This window comes from Sipha flava, unplaced genomic scaffold, assembly GCF_003268045.1.
Source record: "Sipha flava isolate LNK unplaced genomic scaffold, YSA_version1 74_pilon_pilon, whole genome shotgun sequence".
Lineage (NCBI taxonomy): Eukaryota > Metazoa > Arthropoda > Insecta > Hemiptera > Aphididae > Sipha > Sipha flava.
In genome coordinates, this window is record NW_020273614.1 from 864,329 (window position 1) to 877,531 (window position 13,203).

The window sequence follows — 13,203 nt, forward strand, 5'->3', positions numbered from 1 at the left end:
AATAATTATTATTAATTAAGTTCTGGAAAAAAAATTTGAATTGTAGAGAGAGTTCCACCAACAGACATTTCGAATTATCGAGGGGACTGGAATACATGTATTTTCATCTAATTATAGAGGTTTTCTTAGAAGATTAAGCGTTTAGTTCAATTTATGGAGTTTTTCGAATTATCGAGTGACTACTGTATTGTCAAACAATTGTATAGAATAAAAAACACAAGTTTCAACCCTAATACACTAATTGATTTTGTTTAAATATTCATTTACGCGCTATACTAACATTAATCATACATACGAGTAAAATCAATTTTCAAATTTATGAAGATAAATTATTAATATTTTGACCTCAACTATTTCAAGCAATTAAAAAAAAAAAACATTTTCATTCTGCTGCAAATATAATTGGAAGGAATTTTACACTAACAATGTAGAAAACTTTCCATATCAAATAAATTATGAAATTATTTTTCTGCGTCATAATTTTTTTTTTTTTTTTGTAGTTATTATATTTGCTGCAAAAGTCAAAATGTATTAAATTATTTTATATCCCCTATAAACAGTAAATAAATAAACACAGCTTAAATCTAAAAACATCAATCGACATTTTATAATTTTTGGATAAACAGAAAAACTGAGTAGAGATATACGGTTTTTTAAATTTAGAAACTCGTATCAATTAAATACATTTTCAAGACTTGTAAAGATAATCGAGATCATTGAATTACTGTAGAAAAACTTCGTATACATATATGTATCATTTATATTATACATTATACCCTGTATTAAAAAAAAAATGTTATGGAAAAAATGAAATAGACTTATAAATTCGTTTTTATATCACTCGGAACGCATATTCGATAATCGAAATTGACGGATTATGACATATTAAATAAATAAATTGGGTACGTGTACGAAAACCCGGGCTCTGCAATAATGATACTGCAGCTATCATTATAATATACGTACTAACCACTATATAATATGTAATAATTGTCTACTAAACAAGATCAAGATAAAATGATCCAAGCAAGTCACGCACGTTTGAAGGCGGTCGTTATCCGTTCTGCCATATGAGCCCATTGTGCTTCCGATTGTATGCGAAGTCTACAGACGGATCTGTTGATGTGTTTTTCCTCTCCTTATATCGTAATATATCCAGAACGATCGTTTAAGGTTATGTAACCAATTCGATGGCCGACACTATTGCCACTTCCATCAATGCAACGACACAAAATAATATATTGTAAGATAAACACGGACGACGTATGTATCGTATCAAAAAAAAAAAAAATTCATTACATCATACCGGTAACATAAGTACAGGATACTAATTCAGATCAAGGATACATTTGTATCTTTTAATGGCGCACCTCGAAGGCCAATACTGTATGTATACTATTATGCATTACGATGTTGGTACGTAAAAATTTCGTCGAACTTCACACTGTATGATCGTAATATTAATACCGCTCATACAAAAGGTTAGGCAAACCCATCTAGAATTTATTTATTTTTTTCGTGTGAACAGAATAATATAACACCAATAAAATAAAACAATATCTATGATGGGAATTATACGCAGTACTCATCTACACACGATGATATATTATGCGTACACGCGTATGTATTATGTTAGTCTGCGCCGATAACTAAAACGGTACAGACGTTAATTAGTACTTAATATTATGATCTAATTTCATTTTAATTACCCATACGATTTCAAAACAAAAAAAATGTTCTTAATGCCTTACTGATAAACAGACTCGAATCTGGATAGTTAATACTTCGTGACTTGTAAAATAAATAATATATCATTATCTTAACCACCGGTGTCGTAGCAATCAAATATTGCGCTCGGAGGAAAACTTCTAAATGCACCCTTGTGTATTTTTAATTTAAAAATATTTTAATTATTATGTAGGCATTATTTTTAACAATTGCTTCAACTAATATATAGAACGTTGAAGTTTTTGTAAATAAAATATACAACATTAATCGATATATTTTTAACATAAAATGCAAATTTTTAATTTTTATACTTTTCCAGAAATTGCGTCCGAAGCGTAGGTATTTCTTACCCTCCCCCTCTAACCACATTAAATAAATAAAAATGTATGACATAAAACATTTAAATATTTCCAGTATACATAAAATTAATTAAACGGTTTTTAGACAAATGATTGTTTAAACTTTAAAGTACGTTGTACATATTTGTATAATTCAATTACTTACTGCGATATTTATTGATGTATTTCTTAATTTTCACAAAAATTTCCTGGCTTGAATTTTAATTCAGAAACATTATAAGTGCATCGAAACCGCTAATGCTTTATAAAACGCTTTATTTCAACGCTCTCTTCTTACAACTGTTATATAGTTTCTGCATTATTTCGACACGCAACAAAAAATCTCAATAATGAATTAATTTAGAAATTATTTTGAAATTTTTATTCGCGATACTTTGGTTTCATAACAGACGGAAAATTCTTTAATCGTATAAAAAACTTAAAACAAAAAATTACATTGGGTTATTGTGTGATGTATGTTTATACATGTGATACGATTCGACGACTGCTGGGTACGATACGTAATATTACACTTGAATTATATTTGGCGGACAAAGGTTGAAAGCGTAAAATCATGTATGAGTCAACGTAATCGTAAGTATATAAATTCAGATTGAAATTCGCAGAATGTAGTTGTTCAGGTATAATGCACACGAACGCGGTAATCCCAGAACAATTATTACTGAATCGTCTTTGACGATATCCTCGACGGGTAAGGTTGATCACCAACCTTCGACTGCAGTTTGACCAGGTATATGGTAAGCAAACTATAGGTACTCGCTGAACCATATCGACAAGTTCTTGGGCGAAAAAATGCGTTTGGGTCCAACAAAATCTTGCTATGTTATTATGTGTGCTGACGTGTAAGTGCCTGCTAATCACCTTCGTCCTGCAAATTCCTGTTGCGTTCTAATATAGGTACATTAACAGCTATGAATAATTATTAACAACAGTTTGCAGATGAAGTCAAGGCACGCGTGTTTTGTATGAACAGAAATAATCGCGCGACACATTAAACATGGCACGCTTTCAATTCGCGTTATTCATAAAGCAGAAAAAAACATAACGCCGAATGTACTATACGAGGAAGACACCTCATAATTTTAATCATTATTAATTTGTGATACACTTTGCGGACGGCAACTGGATTTTCAGAGAAGCGCTAATTACCAACCTGTTTTCAACCAAGTTTTTATTATTTAATAACAAAATCATAAATAAATCAGTAAATAAGGTTGTGCAGATTTCAAGGATATTTACACCGAAAAAGTTACTATAAAATTGTAAAAGTACCTAGATTTTTATACGTTTCATACCCTCACAGCATACAATATTTGCCTTGACGTTAATAACACTACCTCTACAGACTTTGTACAGATTTTCAATGAACTAACGTAACATTATAGTTATAACAATATCATTGTCATAGAACTTATTAGACGTCATACGTCAGTATGCACATATTGGTGAATGTGGGAGGTACCGTTATTGCATTAAATATCAACTTAAAATACCTTCATAGTTATACCATATAAATAACTATCGAAATATGCTTACTTTAAATTGTAAAAAAGTTAAACCATAATTTATAAAAAATTAAAGTATTAAAACCAGCTGGTTAATAAAAATATACATAGAAAGTAAAAGTTGTAACGATCACTAATAAATAGGTCACCAAATAAAAATGATAGTAAATATAGTAAATACATGTGAAATGTTTACATCATAGTGTTGTATACAAAACAATAATAATTTATGACAATAATTACAAAAAAAAAAAATTACATATATATATAGAAAATATAATGACATCATTATATACACATCAGTATAGCAATAGGAATATCTTTCGATTTTTATTAGATTGTGTTTGAAATATTATTCTCGAAAAGTCAGCATTGTATGGTTACAAATTATATGAACACTGTTATCCAAAAATTGTATTTAAATTATTGAAAATAAATACAAGTGCGTCGGCATATTGAACATACCATGTAATATACAATTAGATATTAAGTATTACAATACATAAGCAAGTAATTCACCATTGTTTTATAAGACTGTAATTAAAATTTACAATCACATACACTGTCATTAAAATGTAAAATATTTGGAGAATGGTATTGTTAACATAGGATCCAAACAAAGGATGCTTATAATATTTGACCCAACCTCATCAAAAAAATCATGAATGATTTTTGAAATTTGAATATATTTAGTTTATTATTTAGAAATTATATATTTGATATACATGTTTACTAATAGTATCTAGTACTTATAGTCTAGTATCAACAGAAATATATTTTTATTTTCAAAAATCATATAAAATTCTAAATTAAATATTTTATTCATATAACTAGATTTTAAAAATAAAAACATTTATAATGTAAAGTATGTTGAGTAGGTATATTAATCAACACGTAAATTAATTTTTCTTTTTCAAAAAAAATTGTAATTATTTTAAATATTTTTTTTTTTTTACTTGTGATCCTATTTCTTTTAGAATTAATTATGAACTTATATATAAACCTTTCGTTTTTATATCATATAATTTTTGTTGTTTAAAGTAGTCCGTATTTAAATAATATTTCACTTGAGTCATTTTTTAATCAAACCTTCACCTTTAACAGGTCACGGCAATTTATGACTATTTTAATAAAAATTTATAAAACTAAAACGGCCGTTAAAATAATATTTAAGTTCGGTATTGAAAAATACATATTATAGCTGTAATTCATTTAAAAAAAAATAGACTAAGATAGTGTCTAAAGACAATTATAAGTTGTAAATAATCCAATTAGAAGATTTAACTTTTACTTAAATGGTTGACCAAACATCGAAACGAAACTTAAATCTGAATCACTTTCATTATTACTAAAAAAAGAAAACGTCTCCTTATTTAAATCATACAACGATTGTCAATATGTAGTAACTAAAAAATAATGCAGTACCTACTTATATCATATGAATTAATTAGGTATTTGAAGAAAATATTTAAACTAAATTAATCAATAAACACATATTAAAAATATTAAAAACATTTATATGTTAAGTAAGTTAAAGGGTTCACATCCGCTTACAACTAAATAAATAAAATAAAAAGTTTTTTTTTTTTAGGATAAAAGTTTAAATAACATTTAATTACAAACGAAGAATTAGATCACAATGTTGTTTATAGTGATGAAATTACTTAATATTAAGGTTACAATATATTCATACAAACAACAATTTATTTAAGTATTAAAAATACATTTTTTGTGAGTAAATCATATTATTTAGTAGTAACTTAACATTATATGCTATTATGGTAATGTTTTAAAATTTAAAATTTGTATTGAAAATTCTAAATTTTATATTTTTTAAATGTTTGTTTCTATTTTGCGTATTAAATTTATTTTATAACAAATTACGTTTTCATTTACAAGTATAAATTTTTAATTTTTAATAAAATGATAACCGATATTAGAAATTTAAAATTTTTAAATAAATTTCCCCCTACGTATTTTTTTATTGCATTACACCCTAACTGCTTATTTTATATTTTTACTATTTCTTATAATAAAAGTGACAAACATATTAACATACACGGAAAATATACGACGGTTGTGTATAATAAATAAAAAATAAGTTAAAAATCAATAACTTTATTAATTGGTTCAACAATATTATAATCAAATACAGATAGAGTTCAAAGTATTGCGAACTATATAACCATAAAAAAAGAAAGTATAAAAAAATGTATAAAAACGCAAGGAAACTATTGTCTACAGCGAGAATAATTAGACTTTAGAATGTTGTAAATTAACGTAATATGAAAATTTCTAGATACCTAATTGGTGGATATTAAGACGAATTGCTGATGAACACTATGATAAACTTCACATTTGATCATGACCTTAAAGTCTTCTAGCAAAACTAATTAATGAACAATTAGTTTTAAGAACTTTGCAAGGTTTAGGAAAACCTCTAGCATAGCTACGTTAAATTCATCACTATTTTCACCAACAGCGTTTATATATTTTGTAGTATACTTATATTTTTAAAATTATTTATAAGCTATGGCTATAACTTATATATAAAATTCTTAAAACTTCTCGGAATAAAAATTGAATGTTATCATGGTTTCATTTAATTGTGTAAATTTAATTTTGTTCAAAATTACGAGAAAGTTATATAATATATTACAAACAAGTATCTAATATTTCTGATATAAATATATTAGTTTATAGTTATATCAATGGTTATAAATGCCTATTAGAATAAATATTAATATAAGTCTATGCTATGCTATATAGTATTTATAAGTAATGATATGCATTAAGGATACTATTATAATGAAATATTTTAGTATAATACAAAAATATAGTATTAGACTTGACATTTTATAGAATTATCATAAATCATCATAAAAGTAAAAATCTTTGAATATTGATTAAATAATATTATGAAACAAACCATGATTTAAAGAAAAATCGCTACGTATAATTTTAATTTTCAATTGAAAAACAAATAAATATTATTTTAAAAATAAAAATGAAACTAAAATAACGATTCAAAGAAATCCAGAATACTATTAACTAAATTAGATAAATAAATTTAATAACAGAAAGGACATTAAGTAGAAAAAATACACATCATAAATCCTGTCGATTCCAAATCAATATTTCAAAATTGCAATCAGTTCCAAACGAGCAAAATTTTCTGACTGATCACGATGAATAACGAGGAAATGTTGAATAATTCTAAACTATTAAACAATAATCAAACAATAAACAATAATCCACTAATAGTTCGACCAGTGACCATATTCGTAAATTATACACACATACGTTCTCATAACATAATAATACATACAACATACATTTAATGGTGTTTGAATACATTTGCCGAAAATGAAAATTATAGCATTTCATGTATACAACAGCTCAACTATTGTAAGATTTGTCATCCCCGCGATTTTGGCTTTTTGGTACATAAAATATAATACTGCAAAATTTTGCAGTTAGTTTACACTAATTTAATGTTAGGTATTGCATATAACATTTGTACAAGTATTTTTATTTTAATAATATTGTAATAACTTCTCCGTTAAGATCAAAGTGCAACTTGGAGTTGATTTACATCTCGAGAAGTATTACATAGTGCGATTAGGTAATGTTTATGCAATGAACAATCTTGTAGCTAAACGGCATTAATAAAATAAATGACGTGGGCTCCTCTCGCAGTTTCGTCTATCTTTACATACGTGTACACGTGTAGGTTGCCCCTGCAGCAGCAGCAGCAGCATAAACGCACTGGTTCATTAAAACAACTCGTGCGTATACGCGATTGAATATCGGGGTAGAATTAGTGGTAAACTCGTATACCTGTTATTGCGTTTCCAACGAGTGTTCGATGAGACAAAACCAGCATAAACATCAGACTCATTTTTTTTTTTTTCAATAATCCATGGCGATTTGCCAGCCAAAATTTGTATTTATCACACGATAGGAATTTGTAGATGTTAATAAATGATAATAAAATTTACTACGTAATGAGGGGGTTCATGTACACAATATGCATATAAATAAAATGCAAACATTTAAAAATACTGCGCATTATATTTAAAACAAACAAGATTAATGTAATATAATATGAACGACCTTATTTGCGTATAATTAGTACTTAAAAATGCAAAGCTATGTTTGATACCTACTTGATTAAGCGTTATTTGAGTAATTCTATAATTTTTTAAAAACTTTTTTTTTTCTTTTTTACATCATTAAAACGATTTATCAATTATATTGAGCGAACAAATTTAATTTTTAATTTTATATAGGTGTTATATAAGGTCGAAAAGTAAAATTAATTGTAGCTCGTTGCTAAGTAACAAATTTCGATTAGATGCAAATAGCTTTTGGTAAAAAATAAATCAAAAAATGCCTTGATGAAAATATATAAGTTTAAGATTAAAAATATTTGCTGTTATGTTACATAATACATATTGTTTTAACTAGAAGTTTATTTTCCCTCAAAAAGAGAAAATCTAAAAAGAAAATAATTAATTTTTAATTTAATTTTAATACACAATACATCGATGTACATAATTTTAAGAATATTAATTACCGTACCTATTTTATTTACCAATATTAACTTAAACTGTTTAACTGTTGACGACGATCATATTTAATTTGGACTAATTATAAAATGTTTTTTTTTTTACTATGAAAATGGAAAATGAGAATAAAAGATACGTCTAAACTATTAATAGATCTAAAATATATCAATAAATACAAATAATTAACATTTAACAGTTTACATTGACCTGACGTGATTTTTTTTTGTCGACAGTATTATTAATACGTACTAACATTTTTGTAACTCGTTCAATGTCATTTAAAATTCAATTGTGTTCAGTCTACATTATATACTCATATAGTTTCACTATCGTTTTGATTACAGTGTTTAAAAATTGAAATTGATTCTTGTTGCACAATATCAAACACACGACGGTGACGGTGCCACGGTGGTATCCGTTGCCATCGGGTGACTTCATAATAACGGCACCGTTAACTCGCTTCAATACACTCTGAGGGCGACCAGTCATGAAATCTAATGAGTTGATTTATAACGGATAGACTGCTACTATGGCTCTAGCGTGTTGCATTGAATTCTAATTAATGTTAGAGTATAGGTACCATGACACGATGGAAGAAAAAAAGAACAAAAATACAATATCACTGCAAGTTTTTTACGACCCAACCGTAAAAGACAGCATCAAACTTTAAATTCGTGGATTGCGTATTACAAACTACTGCAGCGTATATAAGAATATGAGTATTACTGATTATTGCTATTGTTTTTACAAATATTTTCAGTTGTCGAGGATAATTCTATGGAAGGAAAAAACGGTCTATGTTTAAGGTTAAATAACGATCGATAGTTAAGCGAGAGAAGATTTTATCGTTGGCAAAGAATTACATACAAATTACGGCTAACGCGCTATTAAATCAAATTAAAACGATGTTTAAACGGACAGTTAAAAGTAATAAATCGAAACCCGTTTTTAACAAACCGAAATCGGCGTATTAAAAACGAATAAAATTTCAATTTTGTCTTGTCCGCTACATTTCGCCAGACCATTAACATTGTGTATCGTGAAGAACTGTAATCATTATTATTTTTTTGAAGTTGTTGTTCTTAATTTTCTTAATAACGATACAACATAATATCACAACGTGTTCCGCGGTCCCATGAACCGAACTAATGGTCTCTGAGAAAAGCGCGTACAACAAACGGGAGGATGTAATCGAAATTCGAAAACGTCACTCTCGCAGATGTTAACGGAAATATAATTTACGTACCTAGTGAGTTTCCCCGATCGTGTACAAACATACACATCGCTATAATATTATTGTTATACGGGCTGCAGGTTAGACTCTCGATTCTCGGCCGTAGCCGCGGACGTTCGTTTCGCGTACACTAAAACCCGACCAAGGAGTTAAAGACCTCTGTGTATGCGGACTGATCGCGCGTCCACTCGTACACGGGGAAAATATGGAATGCGTACACGCGCATAACACCTAATAATGTAGTGTAAAAGAAATACGAGCAACAAATAAAATATATAATATGATTAACTGGTGGTTTTTTTTTTTTTATTTATTTAATTTTTTTTCCCGGAGAAAATAAAATAGTTTCACACGGATCCATTATTTGCAGTGATGGTAGGAGAGAGTTTCTGTGTGGCGTAACCGCGTGTTCTGATTATCGTCCACACTATAACATCGCCGAGCGCGGCGACGATTACGGCCGTAGCGATGACGACGAGTCGCGCGAACCGACACGACAACGACGGCGGCACCACCGACAACAAGAACAACAACAACGAAAAGAGCAATAACAGCAATAACCAATGCGAGACATCAGCGCGTTGTCGGCCCGTTGCGTGCGGGGCAAAGGAACGAGGATATCATAACGTCGTTTGTACTTACGAGATCTTAGTGGCGTTCGTGTGGTGCGTGCGTGCGAAAAGGTCGCATGGACCTCGACGGTCAAGGGTCGGAGACGGCTGCTGGGGCGGCACGTGTCGGTTAATCTGCATGCGCACCCGCGTCCAGTGCGAGTCGATGGTTCCGCGGCGGTGATCACGATCGCTGGCTGCGCATAACGGCCGCGCGCCTTTGGTGGGCACGGCGAGAGGAGGACGACCGTTCGGCGGCGGGTTCGGGAAAAGAAAAAAAGAAAATACGCGAGGGACGGCGTCTATACTTGATCGTGTTTCTCGCGCGAACACCACTGTTAACGGTGCAACACAATTATACGCGCCCCCCCCGAAGACCGCGGTGTTTGGGCGCGCGCGCGCGCTCGATCGACGTGAAAATTTAATACAACGCACCAATGTTGTTACGACGGTGTTAGCGGGCGCGCTGATGTAACGCGCGTCGACCGATATCGTTTACGAACGTGCCGCGGACGATCGCCGGTGTACGGAACAGCGGAAGGACGACGACGACGACGACGACGACGGCTGATACAAAAATCGTATTACTATTGACGGACGACGGCGGGCGCGCGTGTGTATACTACGTGTGAGAACGCCGTGCGCGCGCAAAACCAACACTGGACTGAACGCACTGCACCGATTTGACGACGGTAAGCGCTTATCCAGTCGGCGGCGGCGGCGGCGGCGGCGGCTGCGGTGATTGCCGGGGGACCCGACCGAGAGAGACGCGCCGCCGCGTGTCTCCTCCACCATGTCTCGCAGAACCCGACCGCCACTACCACGTTTCGCGCTCGTTCTTCGCCGCGGCCGGTGCAACGCCCCCGTGGACGCTTCGCGTGCGTTTTTCACGCGCGACCCGAACAAAGAGACGCGCGCGCGCGTTAGGTTATTTCACCGGGACAGTGGCGTTGTAGTGGGGGGAAGGGGCAAGTGTAATTAATTGTTTAAGTCTTAGCGTTAAGTATTGAACAAATCGTTTTGTCCCCTCCAAGATAATCCAACAATACAAATATTTGCGTTATCATAAGTTAAGAAAAAAGGTATTATATTATTTAACATGTTATAAGATAACTAAGGGGGCATAGGATTTGATCATGGTTAATAAATTATTTTTTCCCAGTTACGCCACTGCACCGTAAGGTGCACTTTAGTACGTAGCTCGTGAACAATTGCTGTTGTTTCTCGAACTAATCCGTAATGTTATCGGGCGGGAGGGGGCGAATATGGTCGTTACGCTGTTCCGGGGTTTCGAGTGCGTTTCGCGAGACCGCGCAGACTCGCCTCACCTGTCCACCGTTTAGACGATGAATCGTCTTGTCGAAATCAAAAGGACAAGTCGAATTTCGTTTGTTCGTGCTTACATTTTCATTTCGTGGCACAGAAACGGTGGTTAAAGGTTGTATTGGATTTTGTGTTTTACCTATCGCTATCAAATCGTTATGATTACGATCGGGAAATACGTTTGTCGAAAAAATATTACCCCTTGTACGTTGTCTGTCTTGTATTCTACGTGAATACAATATTAAGTATTAAATTTGTACCTAATTATAACAGTGCCGCAACTACAAAATAGGAGGTCCGTGTGCAGTAATCATATTAGGCCCCTTCCTAGGATTTATTTTTGTTGTACGTCTTATTTATATATATTTATATATTTATACTTATTTATAAATATCAATTTTTTTAGGTTTTAAAACACGTTTCACATCAGTTATTGTATGATATATGTAAATATATCAAATTAAATACCTACTACTGTTGTATGTTATATTTCACTAAATATTTATGTCGTAAATTTATTTAAGTAGTTTAGATAGGTATGTTGTATGCCTACTCAAATACTCGATGGACTCATTGTTAAATAAATATTATATTCAGTGGCGCATTTAATATATACGCGCCCCGCTGCAAAATAATTTTTCCACCCTCCCCCCTTACCAAAAAAAAATAAAATAAATATATACATAAATAAATTCAAAGTTAAGCAATAAAAAATTATTTTTATGAAACAAATCACAAATCAATTGTCTTGCGATATTGAATTAGATAATTTTATAGTAATACATATCCTAACGTTAACCTAATTTTTAAATCTTAAAAGTGAATATTCCTTTCTTAAAAATATTTATATATATATTAAACATAGAAAACGGAATCAACACTTATTATATGCAAAATGATTAACAATACAAGGTTTTTCATTAGATTAAATATAATACATTTATTATTAATTATATACAATAAAATAAACATGAACACATCAATAATAAAAGTAAAAATATTTTTTGGCTTCCAAAAATTTGCCGCTTGGGGAATTTACCCCTTTCGTTCCCCCCTTAAATGCACTACTGATTATATTACTTTAAAATATTATAACATCCTTACCTGAATTTTAAAAAAAGTTTCTTTTTATTATAAAATAATAATATAATATTATTAAATAGTTGTGTATTTGTAAAATGTAGTTTATTTTCGGCTGTGACTAGGGGGGGGGGGGGCGGCCAAATGTATGTAAACCTTGGGGCCCATGTGCGTGGCACACTTTGCACACCCGGTTTTTGCGGCACTGTATTATAGGTACAAAAGTGTTGAAAAAACTCCCAAACACAATTATAAAATCCGTCCTTTTATTTAATAACACGATACTAGAATACTCTAACAAAAGATTAATAATCTGTTTTTATATCTACCATGATTTTCTTCCTTTTCATCACTATACATGTGTAATAGTAAAAAAAAAAAACTTAATAGAAATCTTTTATGTGAAATAATTGTATAGGCATAAATCATATATTTCTAGCCTCATCAATAGTATTATAGTAATAACCTGAATAATATTAACCAATACTATACTAAACATCAAACAATAATTATACTTAACATAATTACATCAACTGTTTTTGCGTGGGGTTAATACATAATATATATACATATTATATAACGTACCTATTTATGGGATCGAATGTAGAGATGAATCAATACAGTTAATATGTTAATACTAATAAAATTAATATATTTTTTATATTAACAGCATTATATTTAAACACATCCCAAAATTTTAAGATTATGTATTAATTCAATTAAATATCAATTAGTAAAATATATCTACTGATGTCTACAATCTGAAGTAATTTTAATAATGTTTCATTATGT

At 30.7% G+C, this 13,203-nt stretch overlaps 1 protein-coding gene across 1 annotated transcript in view; it reads right to left on the reverse strand.

Moving 5' to 3' along the window:
- Window positions 1-10,698, reverse strand: part of LOC112692522 (myb-like protein K) — a 36,290-nt gene extending 25,592 nt beyond the window's left edge. Inside the window, exon 1 of the mRNA XM_025567207.1 lies at window positions 10,040-10,698. The gene's annotated coding sequence lies outside the window, so the exon portion shown is untranslated. The remainder of the gene's footprint in view (window positions 1-10,039) is intronic.
- Window positions 10,699-13,203: the final 2,505 nt, after the last annotated feature.